General features: G+C 36.1%; 1 long non-coding RNA gene across 1 annotated transcript; it reads right to left on the reverse strand.

The window, feature by feature from the left end:
• Positions 1-155: 155 nt before the first annotated feature.
• On the reverse strand, positions 156-14417 carry LOC136846027 (uncharacterized). Its single transcript, XR_010855307.1, has 4 exons — positions 13711-14417; positions 5644-5776; positions 1516-1637; positions 156-1397 (listed from the first exon to the last, which is right to left on the reverse strand). It is a non-coding gene; the product is annotated as an uncharacterized lncRNA (long non-coding RNA).
• Positions 14418-15051: the final 634 nt, after the last annotated feature.

Here is a 15051-nt window from a genome sequence, read left to right on the forward strand (position 1 = left end):
ATCAATCACTGAAGGTATGATGCCTCACTTTTTACCTTTCAGAATAAGAACTTTACTTTTCTTTTGTATTGGTGCTTTTATTCTGGTTTACTTTCATTTTCAGTCTGTGATTGATATGTAAAAACATTTTGTATGAAACTTTTTCAATTACTGTATTCAATGTTGCAACAGCTACAGTAATCCCAAAAAATCTATCATGGATCAGTTCCTTTCTTTTCCCAAAGAAAACAAAATATTTCCAATACTTTTAATTTCCAAGGAAGCAGACACATGAACTATTATTTAATATGACCAAGTGCTGTACCTAAGATTAACTTTTCTTCATTCTTTCATTTGATTTTAATCAAATATAGGCTTCTACAAGTCTGTCATGCATTTTGGTCATAAAAGAGGGCATATTTCTATTGAACATGTTAATGTCTTAAACTTGCTACTGACACTTGATTTCCTCAAAGCACATTTATTTTAGCCTTCCTTTTTTTTTTTTTTTTTTATTCCATTTGACCATTAGTCTTGGGCCAGTTCTGATCTCTCATCTTTTGAATAGAGCATAATGAGACAAATACACCACTTGAGACTTCATGTATATCACAGCACCTTGTGATATACTTAGCCTTTCATGGGAGGATGATACAGATATTTTTCTTTCCATTTACTATCTATTCTATAAGAATAGTATTTTATTTTTTTATGGAAATAGAATGAAGGACTTGGTATCATATGTTGACAGTTGTAAGTCTTGTTAGTGGTAAAGTAAATGTGCAACAACTATATCCTGTACTTGGAATATGGATTTATGAAATTTTGAATTTACTTTAGGTGCCTGTAACATGATTACTGTATTGCACAAGGAAATGTGTCTTTGACAAAAACTGAGGAGATTATCAAGCCATTTCACTGATTGTGCTTATGATACAGTACTTCCAGTGTCAATTGTGATTTTGGAGTGGCAGAATTCACTTGAAACATTCCAGGAATATTTATCCTTATGACATAACATACTTTTTCCATTTAATGTGGCTGCATTGTTAACTCTCCTGCTCTGTTACTAGGTATTTTACAGAGAGTATCAAGTAAAGGGATTTTTCCTGGTTTATCCTAATATCTATATTTTATCTGGTAATGATTTTACCAAAATCAATATCCTCGACAGTTTTGTCTTCGGAAAGCGAAACCAGAGTGTATCGAGTATTATGTTTTGTGTATCTTTAGCTGTGTACTACAGCCTTAATATATTGTAAAATGCAGAATTAAACAGTTAACTCATGAATGTATAATGGGCAACTGCAGAATTTTGTAATTGTCACATTTTACTAGTAAATTTAAGAGAAGTAAAGCTGAAAATTAGGCAGTACTCTAGCAACCAGTGCACTGTCTAAACAGCCCTTCAGTTTTATCTGGAAAAGAATATATATTTTGTTACTTTATCTTTACATAAACATAATTATTGAAATCTTCCATTTGTATAACCAGAAGAGTCATTACCATCATAACTATTTTTAGAAAATAACTTACTTTACCATATGATTGTAGTCTAGCTTGCTGCAGCTGTATAGCCTTAATGCCCTGACCAAGCCAGTATATATTTCATTAAGTATGTGATGCTGGTTCTCCAACAAATGAAGGCATTGATAAACCTGAAATAGCATGAATAGAAAATTAGCTTTGGGAGTCTGCCTGGTCAGGATGGCTAGCAAAGGCAAGAGACCAAATGTATGGTCTGTGACCATCTTAATTAGCTATTTTTTGTTAGTTAACAGCACACAACCAGACAACTCTTGGCACCTAACTTGAGGGAGAAGTGCCAAAATCACAGGTCAAATGAGTGTGTATTTTGTTTAGAACTTTAGAGAATTGTTAACTTCTTTTCAAGATTAAATTTTGATGAGTACTGAAATACCCATTGTGTCGATATACTGTATGTATATGTGGTGTTCTGGATGGATATTACAAGAAATTAAAATATTTTCTGGGATTTTGTATCCTTTCACATTTGCTGGAATATCATCAAAGGAAAATGAGGTTATTTAAATTCTGTACTGACATTTATTCATTCTTTAAACTGATAAAATTCTGGATTTAATGCTTGGAATAGTCACAAAACTCCATCCATAATCTTCAGAGAAGTTAAGATCAAAGTTTGTTTTGTAGTTGCTCATTACTGTATCCTACATCTGATATTTTGTTATAAAACTTGTTCTACAGATTTCTTCTGGATTTTTAAAAAAGGCCTATTGATTGACACTTGAATAACCATGCATACATTATCTGAATTTTTTCCTCTTATGGCCAACAAGTTGCCATTTCAGTTTTATTTCTTTGTATGTTAGTGCTTTCTTTGTCTGAATGTTTGAAATATCATGTGTAAACAGTCTGTCAATATTGCATTAATGGTAATGTTTGATTTTGCCTTTTTATTATTATTTTTTTTAGCATAGTGATAAAGTTACTTTTTCTTATCTTGTCTCTCCTTGAAGTTTATGTGACTCAGATTTTAAGTAGAAGAAAACTTAGTATTTTGTTATATCTCAATATGTGCAATTCTTAAACTGTAGAAACACACCTGACTTTGTTTTTACAGCATTAACAAAATAAATGCTAAGGAAATCAGGGCTGTAGACATTCCTTGACATTTTGGGGCAATTATAAGTTCCCCAAATAACACACGTGTGATTTTTTATTTTGGTAACTTGATACGCTCTCTCTTATAATTACCTTGAGATTATAGTACTTTATTTACATCATCACCAAAATATTTGTACAACATAGCCAAAATTCTGCTTTACAAATTTCAATCCAGTTATTGTAACAGGAATAGTAAGAGTAAAGATACAAACAGCTACTGTGTGAAATTTGGTAATTTTCAGTTTTCTTTAGCATTTATCAATTAATCTTAAGTGTTGATAGAATAGTGTACTAGATAGAACTTATATGTTGAATGTTGTAAATTTTATGGCCTGACCTTGCAAAAGCCCTTGTTGCCAAAACTTAACCTATTCTATTTAGAGACGGTACTACTGTAAATGGTTCAACTTATATGTGCACCTTTCATACTGTATAGCTGTGTTACACATAGCCTGTCTTCAAATGTAAATACTGTAGACTGTAGCTTGTTTGACTTTTGCAGATAAATTGAATTCCGCCAGCTCCCTCCTCTCAATATGTATAAATTTAGTGTGGCAAAGTGGTTAATGCAGTACAGTATATTGTTACTCATTTAACAATTTTATCAAGTTTTTTGTTGACTTCTTGTAATATGTGAAACTCCTTTAAAAACTTCTCATAAAGACTAAGCATACACAAGTAATGTTAATACCAAATGGGCTTCTTCTCTTGGCCGATAGACCATTTATTAAAAAGCTAGACTAGACAATGATGCAATATTATGGTTAAACTACTGTACTTGCAATAATACTGAAAGGTTAATTCTGCAGTGCAAGTACAAGATACAGTATATAACATCAATTTCAAATGTATTTGGAGAAAAGTTTTTCAAAGAAGCATCAGAATCTTTTCATATTTTTAGTCTGTCCAATTATGAAGATTTTATAAAACTATACTTCATGGATAAAATATGAAAGATTATTCTACTTTATTACAAGAAAGAAAACCCTTTGGTCAAGCGCTGTGTAAAATATTTTACTTGGAAGTAGTCTGGTTAAATAAATTTTTATAATTACCTAGGTTATGCAAATTTGAAGATATTCAAGTACACTATAAACAACAAAAATTGGTTTACCTGACATCTACAGGGCTAGAACAATGCCTTCTAAAAAAATTTTTGTAATTTGTACAAGGTGTGAAATACAGTACCTATACCTAGTGTATACTGAAAAACTACATGCTCAATAGCTTTCCTCATTATACTACATTATCATCTATGCTTTCGTTCATCTTGAATACAGGTTTCCTTAACTTACAAAAGAATCACTTTGGTTGAAACAGTATCAGAATGCATTTAAACATCCAATATGGTAATAGTACCTAAATGCTGTTTTTTTTTTTTTCAATCTCCCAGTATATCAAGTCATCAGAGCCAAGAGGGTAGGGCTCTTTTCCATTTTTTTTTTTAACAATATAAACTATACCCAAAACTATGAACTGAGGCCTTTATAATTTTAGAAGCATTTTAATTATTTTGTTAGCCCAATCAGTTGAAGACGAATAAATTTTTAGTCTTTTATTTCCAATGATCACATACTGATTAAGAACATATCATTTCAGGATTCTTATTCAACAAAGTTTGTTTAATGAATAGTTACATAACATACAAAAGCTTAAAGCAACTTTCTATTATAAACTGGAGACTTGAAGAAAATGAAATGAACTATAACAATCATTATAAATTCACATGGCAACTCCAAACAGTTTGTGCTACTTGGCAAAGCACAAGATATCCTTATTTGGGCAAGCAAAATGTTGCTAGCTGAGGAAACCTACTTTTACTTCAAGGCATAGAGAAATTTTACTGTACCACCCTTCCAGAAGGGTCAGTGCAGTCATTTGGTGAAATTGGGCTATAATTCTGTACAAAAGAAATCCTTGATCTACTGACCTGTTTAATAATAAAACATGAATAAATATGTAAACCAGACTGGCCTGATAACCAGTTGATCTTCAAGCTCACAGAATGGCTTCAACTTATTTAGCCATTTACATTATGAGTTGAAATGTATGCTAAAATTTTTATACGTAACTTTGTCATGCATATTCATAAGCAGTGCATGAAGGATTTGCACATAACATCAAATGTACTGGTACCTGATATTTGCCACTGTTATAAAGATGGTAAACACCAGTGAAACCACAAAGAAGTGTTGATAAAGTTTATATGTTATTTGTTGTATTTTAGAGCATTTTGGATATTGTACTTAGTGTTAAAAACGTTTCATTACATGTAGTCCTCAAATATCAACCGAAATAGTATAACAAAAAATTGTGGTACTAGTTGACTTTATTTATTACTTTTATAAGTGAAGATTTGTGTACATGTAATTAATTTATTGTTTTCTCTACAGAACATATGAGATGAATGACTAAAAATATGGTCTGTTAGTAGACTTATGAATGATTTATTAGATGAAATTTATTATATTAATGCAATAGAAATGAAATTTCAGTAGCATTTACGAAAATTTGTATGGTACCCATGTTTCAAATCATTATGTGAAATAGTAGTTATTGAGATGTGTGTGCTAGTTTTCCTACCTGTTGTAGAACCATTAAGATATATTTATTTTGTTGTATATAATACCCTTATGGTCAATAAATTACTGAAACATTATACTGCTTTGTCTTTATACTACTCTTGAGAAAAGAATTTGAACAAGGATTGCTATCAGCAAAATATCTTGTACTGTAAAGATAGCCAATTTTCCCGCTCATTCTTGACAATAATTTTTCTTTTGTAGAACTCACCATACACTTTCTAAATTTTTCTGGGAAATCAAGTACTTTTCCAAACTTTTTTTGTGCTTTAAAGGGTATAGCCATCTGTCAACATACATGCTAGGATGTCACACCAAACTTTCATAAATCAAATGATCTCAAACAATCTAACATGCTCCTTCTGGCCTTCTGACTACCTTAATATTCTAGGATATGACAAAACCAAGCAGATATTTAATACAAAAATAGTCCTACCTTTTGCAACAACTTCTGATAAGAACTTTGAGAAATAAACGAAATGTTGGCATCAACAAATGCCACAATTGGTAATTGCCAAAGTGGTCCATAACTCTACAGTACTATGACCTGAGATCACTTCACCAAAGTTCTGTAAAAGAAAAAAAAAACAGCTGATGAATTGAGAATAATATCCACAGCATTAGCTTCTAATAATAAAAATGTAAAAAAAAGTTTTCTTATCTATCAAAACTTGCTCAGAGGCTACATCCAAAATCTCTACTGTAATTTTTCTTATAAGAAACGTTGTCTTTTACACCCACCAGGACAAATGTGGTGGTCCTTATAGTAACAATTGCAATTTGATTCTTGGCAACTTGAGTTGTTGACTTTCCTAATGTCAAGATGGTGAAGGCAATTACCCCTCTCCACAATGGCTTGGAAAGTAAACTTTAACCATAGTAGCATTTTCCAGTTTATATACGGAGCTGGACTCCTTAACAAAATGTAATTTACTGTACGTACTTATAACAGTAGACTTTATTTACAATAATATCTTATGATTTTGTTTTATCACTCAGATTTTATACTGTACTTGTTACATTTCATGGCTTTTATGAAGTGTTATTTGATGCTAATGGGTGCATGACTGGATCAACATATTTTTTGTGCAATGAGAGTTGTTGTGACACCAGATACTTTACTGTTCAGTCAAGAATACAAACTTTCTGGTTATGTATGTGAGTAGGAGAAGGATGACTTCTGTAACCTTCTATACAGTCTGTCACTTGATGATATGGAGGAATTATAGTGTGAAAAACATTCGCTACTCCAATAGTAATGCATAATACTGTCTGAGCACAAACAATGTCATGTGTATTATGTAATATATGTGAGTGAACGATAGTACAATACTTGATAGTGCACAATTACGTTTATGTTTATTGTGTTTAGAGGCAGACAGAGGCTAATTGCATAAAGTGTCGAGTTAAAACAAAGATATAACGTAGTTATGTAACAGTTACATAAAACCTAACTGTACCTTGTGCCTGAAATATATGATGAAATATAAGAAACTTCAAAGCACAATATTAAGTTACAACAAAATTTTATATCTATTTCTACAGACATAATCTGGTATTCACACTGTAGTGGAAATGAATATAACCCATAACCCTCAAAAGCTTGAGAAAAATGAAATGTGACGAATGAAAACAAATTTGAAATAAATGTACTTTTATAATACACAAAAACTTTCATGGCTGAGTAGGCAACTAAAAGGAGAAACAAAAACAGCTCCCATCTCCTGTGCTGGAGAAACTTTGATGCAAGATAGGAGCATAATTGTTCTCACTACTTCAAAATCGAGTTAGTATAAGCATGAGAACATTCACCTGCATCATCAGAAATGGACTTGACCATGCAAGTCAAAAACCCTTGACTCTTCCCATGCTAGATTTCAACTGGCACCACTCTTCAAGATGCCGCGGAGAAGAGACTATCATACTGAGCAAAAGTTCAGCAAAAGATAAAACTTCATCAACACTAAACAAAGACCTGGACAAAAATTCCATTTAGTATGTTCAAAGCTCTATCAGTCTGGATCTTTCCTAGATAGTGACCCCCAACAAGAATCAGGGGTTGTTATCTAGGACTGATATTTCTTGGGGTCATTATCTAAGATTGGACTACTTGGGGGCCACTATCTAGGAAAGATCCCCAAGAATCTTTCTTAGATAGTGACCCCCAACAAGACTCAGGGGTCGTTATCTAGGACTGATATTTCTTGGGGTCATTATCTAATATTGAACTGCTTGAGGGTTACTATCTAGGAAAGATCCGTCAGTTTTAAGTACTGTATATGTATCTTCAAAGAAACAAGAAAGGCAAAGAAAACTGAATCTTTAAAAGAAGAAAGTTTAAGAGGTGGTAATGTGCCCGAATCATTTGAGGCAGCAACTTCATAAAATAAGAAAGACAAATGCTGGCATTCTTAAAAGACGCTATGACAGGCATAGCCCAAGAAATCTAATTGAAGGTGAAAAACTTGGTTTCTTCAAAGAATTAATGGGAGCAAAAATGTTAGAAGATACCATGAAACCTAGTATCTACTGAACCACTTTTCTCTACTACATGAGGATAAAGCAAAGCACAACTTCCAAAGAAGCACCAGAAAACAGGTGACAGTGAATGACTTCTCAAAACTATTATCACCTCAACTCCTTCTCTGGTGGAAGAAGAGACTGAAGTGGAGGACTTTCCTTCTTTCTACAGAAGGGAGAACTGCTGCAACTCACCTGAGACAATACAAATGGGTGAGCAAGAGAAGGCAAAGTGCTACCAGCTACCACAGAAAATGGGGAAGGGCAGGAAGCAAGGAGAAGAGAAGAGTCAGCAACACCTGACACCCTCACTTCACACAAAATGATCTCAAACGGTAAAGCCTTGGACAGTCAAATAGCTAGAATTGCATCTAGCTTAGAACCAACTAAGGAGTTCGTAACAACAATAGACCTAGAAGGGGATACATGAAGGGGATACATTAACATATGCAAAAGGAAGGGACTTGCTGATAGCCGAAGAAAACAGAAATAAAGGTTGAATAGTTACACTTCAAAGACAGGGCTAAATAACAGACAAGGATTTAGAATAAAAGTAGAAGAAAAGAAATTGATTCAACAATCAAATGAGTTAACATAACATCAAAATTAGAAAAACTATACTGTACTAATAGTCCTGGCAGTGTTTACACCATTACTAGATACCCATGACCGTGAAGTTGACATGAAGAGAAGGTTTACATTTACCAACAACAATCCTTTGGTGGTCACACTAAATGCTTATTGAACTGTGCTAAAAGAGAGGAAGGTGACTAAGGGCACAGACCTACATCGCCCAATGACCATGATATCTAAATGACAATAAGATTTGCATTTACCAACAACAATCCTTTGGCGTCAACACTAAACGCTTATCGTAATGTAGTAAATGACAGGAAGGTGACGGATGGCACAGAACCACATTGCCCTGAGAAATGAACTGGTTCCCTAGCAGTGGACTCTTCAAACTGTTGCAGGCAGTCCTAAATTAGGGCTACAAAGACAAGGGCACCAACACCTTACCTCTCAAAGGGGAAATGAGAAAAAAATCGCACACTTGGAACAGTTCCCTAACATACATTCCGTTAAACCCTTGACTGATTAACGTTAACGTCCTGTTCTAACTTCTCAACATGCTTTTCCTGAACTGAAAGGGGAGTGGAAGGCAGGGATAAAGACAAAATCTCAGGTCTAGGTCTAGCTAAAGGATAAGTAGAGGAAAGAGCTGGAGACTTAGTAGAGACTATTGAAGCCGAAGGTTCAAGAGAAATAGGAATAAAGGCAAATCAAAGACCTGACCTAACTATCTGCTTTCTCAAGTTATCTACTTCCCTTCTCATTTTGCATCTAAAAAACTTAAGCATAAAGTCCTTCAACCTAGTCCCCACATTCCTCAAGGTCACACTCTATACGGCTGCAGCCATCACAAACAGCATATCTAATTCAAAATTTAACATCCCGCTAACATAGCACAGTAATAACTTCTGCAGAACCTGGTGTTCTTAGCCTTACTTCCTTTGGAAGACATCCTAGGAAAAACAAATGTACAATACTGTGAAAGCAGCAGACATCCAAATACTGTACCAATGACAGACCTCTGTAGCAGGAAGAAGAATTCTGACAAGAGCTAAAACATTCCAAACACACCTCATGGAGAACAGATGAACTAGACAGTCGTATGGAGCCAAGTAATCCTTTTTATTTTGAATGTCAACATGCCTGTTGGCGCCAAGATATAGCGATCTTTAACAGCAGGTAAGATTCACCTCAAATATGTTTTTTTCACTTTAGAGGATAGCTCAGACAAGACAAAGAAAGTCAGTGTGTTCAACCAACTTTAAGGTAAGGAATATGTTGTGTGCAATGGTAAGTGGGACACAGAAGGTGTCCCCTTACCAGTTAAGACCTGGTGTATAAAGTTTGGATGAGATGAATTTCTGTGTTTTTCTTTAAGATTTTGACCCTGTGGGCAGGATCCAGCACTCTAGACTGGGTTATGTTAGTGAGAATATGGTCTGAAAGCATAACTGTATTTCACTTAAAGATGTACACCACTTTTAGGTCAGGTTAGTTACGACGGACAAGAGTTAGTAGGATCAAGAAAGGACCCAATGCCATACACTGTTATGTTAGAGAAGGTTAAGATTCATTCCTGTTACTGACTTTGTGACATTTTTGCCCTTTATAATTTGTTCTGCAGTTTAAGAATTTTTTACCAACCCTGTTGATGCAACTCACTCATTTTTGGTTCCCTTTAAAAACACTGGTTTTTCACTGGGGTCACCAAAGCAGAGTAAGCCATGGGGCATCTCTATCTGTGCCAGCAGATCTGGATAGCATTTAGTTTGTGGCCAACAGGAGGCAACCAAGGTCATCTTGAGTCTGGGAGCAATCAGCACACAGCTGACCATATGACAGATCAGGCTGAGCAGCAGGAGGGCATCAACACCCATGAAACTGCAAGGGGTGATTAACTGTATCTTTCAGGTCAGCCCATAGTGCAATTATTGTCTATGATTTGTGTGTTTTCAAAAACACTAACTTTTTGTAATGGATTTGGGTATAATTCGGCAACAGACCATACTATGTACAAGCATTTTATAAAATTATAACCTACTAAACTATTTTACTTTCCTCTACATTTCTAGCCTACTTGCACCTGCAGATTTCTGTGAACTCCAACATATACTGTGTTTCATTTAACCGTTGATGGAAAAACTGCAAATAATCAAATCTGCAAAATTGAAACCCTTGAATTTTTAAGAATAACTTCAATTGTCATTAGAGCCAAAAAGATAATAATACTCTAAATACACTCTCTCCACCTTCTTTACAGGATGGCTAAGGAAGTTACACTTTCTGAAAACAGACCTTCAATAAGGTACTCAAGTGTGTACCTCAACTGAATTTGACCAGTCTGGTACATACATGGCAATGGCTACTGGCTCAGAGAAAGAAAGGGTGTGGAAGATATATACCAGTAATTCAACACAATGTTCCCCAACCAAATGCCACCAATAACTTTATGCAAGATGCTTTTCTGTCCTGTGGAGCTTGGACAACTATACATTCCTCAAACTGCTGCACTAAGTAGGAGAGACTGCAATTTGCCCACTATTCTCAGTGACAGTCTTGAGCATAACTTCCCTTCCCTACTCCCCTCTGGCAGTTCTTATAGCACTTTGCTAAGAAAACGAAGAATGAGAGTCAAATCTGCCTCTGGAGAACTGTGTCCCTTAGACAGGCAAGGCTATTCAACTTTCTTTTGTGTAACCTCCACCAAAGCAGAGAGGTCCAAGCCCTCAAACTGATCTGCGAAAGGGATGAACAATAGTCCTTGCTGCACAAAAAGAAAGACAGACAAGCAAGGCCAAGCCAGGCAAGACACTCTGCAATCTGCTGAGACTAGTTCATACCGCAGAGATTGCCCACTGAAGATACTAATTCAAGAAGAAGGCCTTACCTAGAAGGCATGGTAGATGGTGATCCTACTCAGCTTAAAACCAGCAAGGAGCTACAAGGGTTCTCTGATACTGGGATGACCAGGTAGGGCAAAAGCAAAGCAAAGACTGAGGTTGTCCTAAGGGTATGGGAAAGCATCTTCTAGCTCAACGAAGGGTTGGAAAGCAAAGCACTTGGGAGTGGGGGTGTCATGATTAGTTGCATGGTGAACCATTGAGACAATAATTAAGACAGGTGTTCTTTATGAAAGTTGGCCCCAATACAGTTAATGTGTCTATCAAAGTGCACTTGTACTATCCAGCCCAAAGAAGGTTTGATATACCATGGATGAAAATAACTTGTTTGTTATTTTCATGTAATCTGACATTGGAATGTGACTTGAAGGTTGATTTGATCCAGAACTGAAAAGGCTCATGGAGTCTGCTGAACTTGAAAAGTTGCTTTTTTATAAAAAAAAAAAAAAAAAATTGGGAACGAGAGAATTCACCACATACAGGATGCATGTGCAGTTGTGAGTAAAACACCTTATATAGTAAATCTGTTTACTATATTACCAGGATAACCTATTTTCTGACTACTCCCATTATTCACCACCTCATATATTAAGTTTATTAATGGCTGCCTTATGTGTGTGATTGCCAATGTCGAGTGCACAAACTTACATACTGGTCGCTGGTATAGTGGTTAGTGTCCTGGCCTGCCACTCAGCTGTCATGTCTTCGAGCCTCCCCCAGGGCAATGAAAAAATCACTGGTTCTGTATCATGATCATTTACTGATGAGGTGTGGGGTCTGTGGTGGGAGGTTGAATTTCAAGTGAAAGCCCCTGTGGGCTTGTTCCCATATGAACAGGTTTCATCTACTGAATAAAATAATAATAATTTAATTTTATATGTAAAATCAGGAGTAAAAGAATTCTTTATCTGTGTGGAAACACCATAACTCCTTCTACTAATACAGTAATGGCAAGACTTACCTCCAACCTGAAGGTTGGGAATAGGGCCTATGCTTTACAGCACTCAATTAGAGAAAGTAGGTGAACCTTGTCAGTTAGGACCGTTGGGAAAGGTAAGGTTGAGATGAATTTCTATCTTTCACTTAGGCCTATGAGTCGGTTGGTATTAAAGGAGTTTAACCAGACCTATGAGTTAAAGCAATAGGTCAAATTAGGATTCAGCTCCACGGACCAGGTAAGAAACCAGCTCCCTTAGTTAGGTTGCAGAAGGTAGGGCTAGGATGCATGCCTGTGTTTTACTCCATGATTCACAGCACTCTAGGTAAAATTATGCTGGGGTAAAGGGGGGGGGACCAAGACCCCTTCCATAGTCAGCTTTTCCAACTGTTATCCTGTTATTTACAAAAAGTTAAGTAAACCCTAGTTTAACCAGACCACTGGGCTGATTAACAGCTCTCCTAGGGCTGGGCCAAAGGATTAGATTTATCTTATGTGGCTAATAACCAATTGGTTACCTAGCAACGGGACCTACAGCTTATTGTGGAATCCAAACCACATTACAGCGAGAAATTAATTACTATCACCAAAAATAAATTCCTCTAATTCTTTCTTGGCCCGTCGGAGAATCGAATGCAGGACCAGCAGAGTGCTAGCTGAGAATGGTACCCACCCGTCCAATGAGGAACTCCTGTTGTTTACAAACTTGACAAATCCTGTTAGACCAATTCGCTCAGCTTTGGTTCTTATGAGAACTCCAGTTTCCCTGTAGGGTTCCCATAGGCTGCCTGTTATACCTAGGCCTAGTAAACTGTAAGGAGCTGGGTAAATGCAAACAAGTTGTTTGTATAAACAATAATGGAAGAAACTAAAAATTAAATGAGATATGGAGGGGACACAAACATATGACACACGTATTAGGATAGGAATTAAAACATTCCATATAGTTTACCTCGGCACCCAGCTACGACAAGGGTTCACAGGATAGGCTAGGTTGCCTCTACTAACCTCTCCCCTCAAAAGGAAACCTTTCCCCTCTCCTTTTGAAGTTCTACCTTCTTTTCCACTTCCCCAACAATTTTAGTTGGGTAGAATGCACAGCAATGGGTCACGAATTACTAGGGTGGGGGGGGGACCCATTGGGGAGACACGACATCCAATGTTAGGTTAGGTAAAGGTATCCAAGGTTAGGTTAGGTAAAGGTAAGTCTGGTTTGGGTATACTCCCTCTGGAATGCCAACTAGGATGATAGTAGCCCTAACCCCTTAGGCTTACTCTGCAATCGCTTTTCTTCGCTATTATTTTCTTTATTAGCTTTTGTATACTACTTTACTTCTACATTACTTTAATATTTTTTCACACGTTGGCCTAGGCCTAAGCTCTCCAGACTTAGCCCACACTCTCTAACCAACGGTCTTTACAAGGTTTTCCTTACTCAGGATGCTCATCATTTATGTCTCACTTTGTAAATTGTTCGTGTGCTGCAGTAATTTAATGCATATTCATAACAGAACATATTTCAATTACTACAGATCATAAATTACCTGAAAATCATTTCAAGTTCTTAGCTAACCTTACGTGCGGTTCCAGTGCCATCACTCGATGAAATACATCTTGGATTCATGAGCCACTTATTTTAAAATCCGTAGCCTTCTGGTGATCTTAGTTTTGTATGGTCACGACTTATATTGAATGTCCTTCTAGTGTCTTCAAATAATTAAAGGTGTTGTCAAAATTCACGTCTACACATCATGACTTCACAAGGATGGTAACTGTGATTAGACAAGTTACAACATCAACGGACATGTCTTACAGGTGTCTCCTTTGCAACTAGTCGTGTTACTTGCAATGAAAACGCCACATTGCCACTCCCATTGACTCCCGACCCATCATAATTCACATTGCTTTCTAGGGCTCGGACCTTATATTTTGTTCGAACCTGTGAATGTCAACTGTTATGTAATTGTATATCCCAAGTCTTCCGCAGTTGTTCACAAGCCCTCTATCACCACCTTTCGTGAATTAAATCACTTTAGCTCACATTTTACGAATCACATACCCATTTTGAGGTGCCTATATAGCACGGTTGAAAAGACAAGATTACTATACTTCATGAGAATTTCTGAACAAGAATTTCGGAGTATCTTCTCTCTGGATACTGTTCTATCCATCAGCACATATTTTTTCATTTGGTCTCATTCATACCTAGGCATGCGGGTCAATTCTTTAGATCTGTTAGCCCTTAGGTCACCTTATCAAACGAAAAGTTCATGGAATTTTCCATTTGGAAGTGGAATATATAGAATTTAGGCCAAAGACCAAGCGCTGGAACCTATGAGGCCATTCAGCCCTGACACGGAAACTGAGAGTAAAAAGGTTTGAAAGGTGTAACAGGAGGAAAACCTGATAGTTGCACCATGAGACAATTGTTGGGAGAGGGTGGAAAGTAAGATTGAAGAAAGAGAATATGAATGGATCTACAGTAAAAGGAATGAGAGGGTCGCAGCTAGGGACCGAAGGGATGCTGCAATAAACCTTAAGTAATACCTACAGTGCACCGCGTGAAGTGCAATGGCGGCACTATCCCTCCTACAGGGTCCATTTGGAAGTGACATTTCTCTTGTGATGTATATTTTAAAGTGACATTTCACTTATGATGTATATTTTTGAATAAGCATGCTCGGAATTCATGACATCCTTGAATTAAACTCTTACAATGAGAATAATTTTACTTTGATGTGTATTTAAAAGATAGATGTGAGGAAGGTAAAGTCTTAAATGCCTGTCGTGTTTCTTTTTAGCAGGACCTAAACACTTGAATACTTTTTTCCTCAACCCTCACTTTCTTTGAGAGGAGTCCCACGCCTCTTTATGCTTAAAAGTTGGATTTAAAAGCAGGTCCTTTATTTTCTAT

Source organism: Macrobrachium rosenbergii, chromosome 14, assembly GCF_040412425.1.
Source record: "Macrobrachium rosenbergii isolate ZJJX-2024 chromosome 14, ASM4041242v1, whole genome shotgun sequence".
NCBI lineage: Eukaryota > Metazoa > Arthropoda > Malacostraca > Decapoda > Palaemonidae > Macrobrachium > Macrobrachium rosenbergii.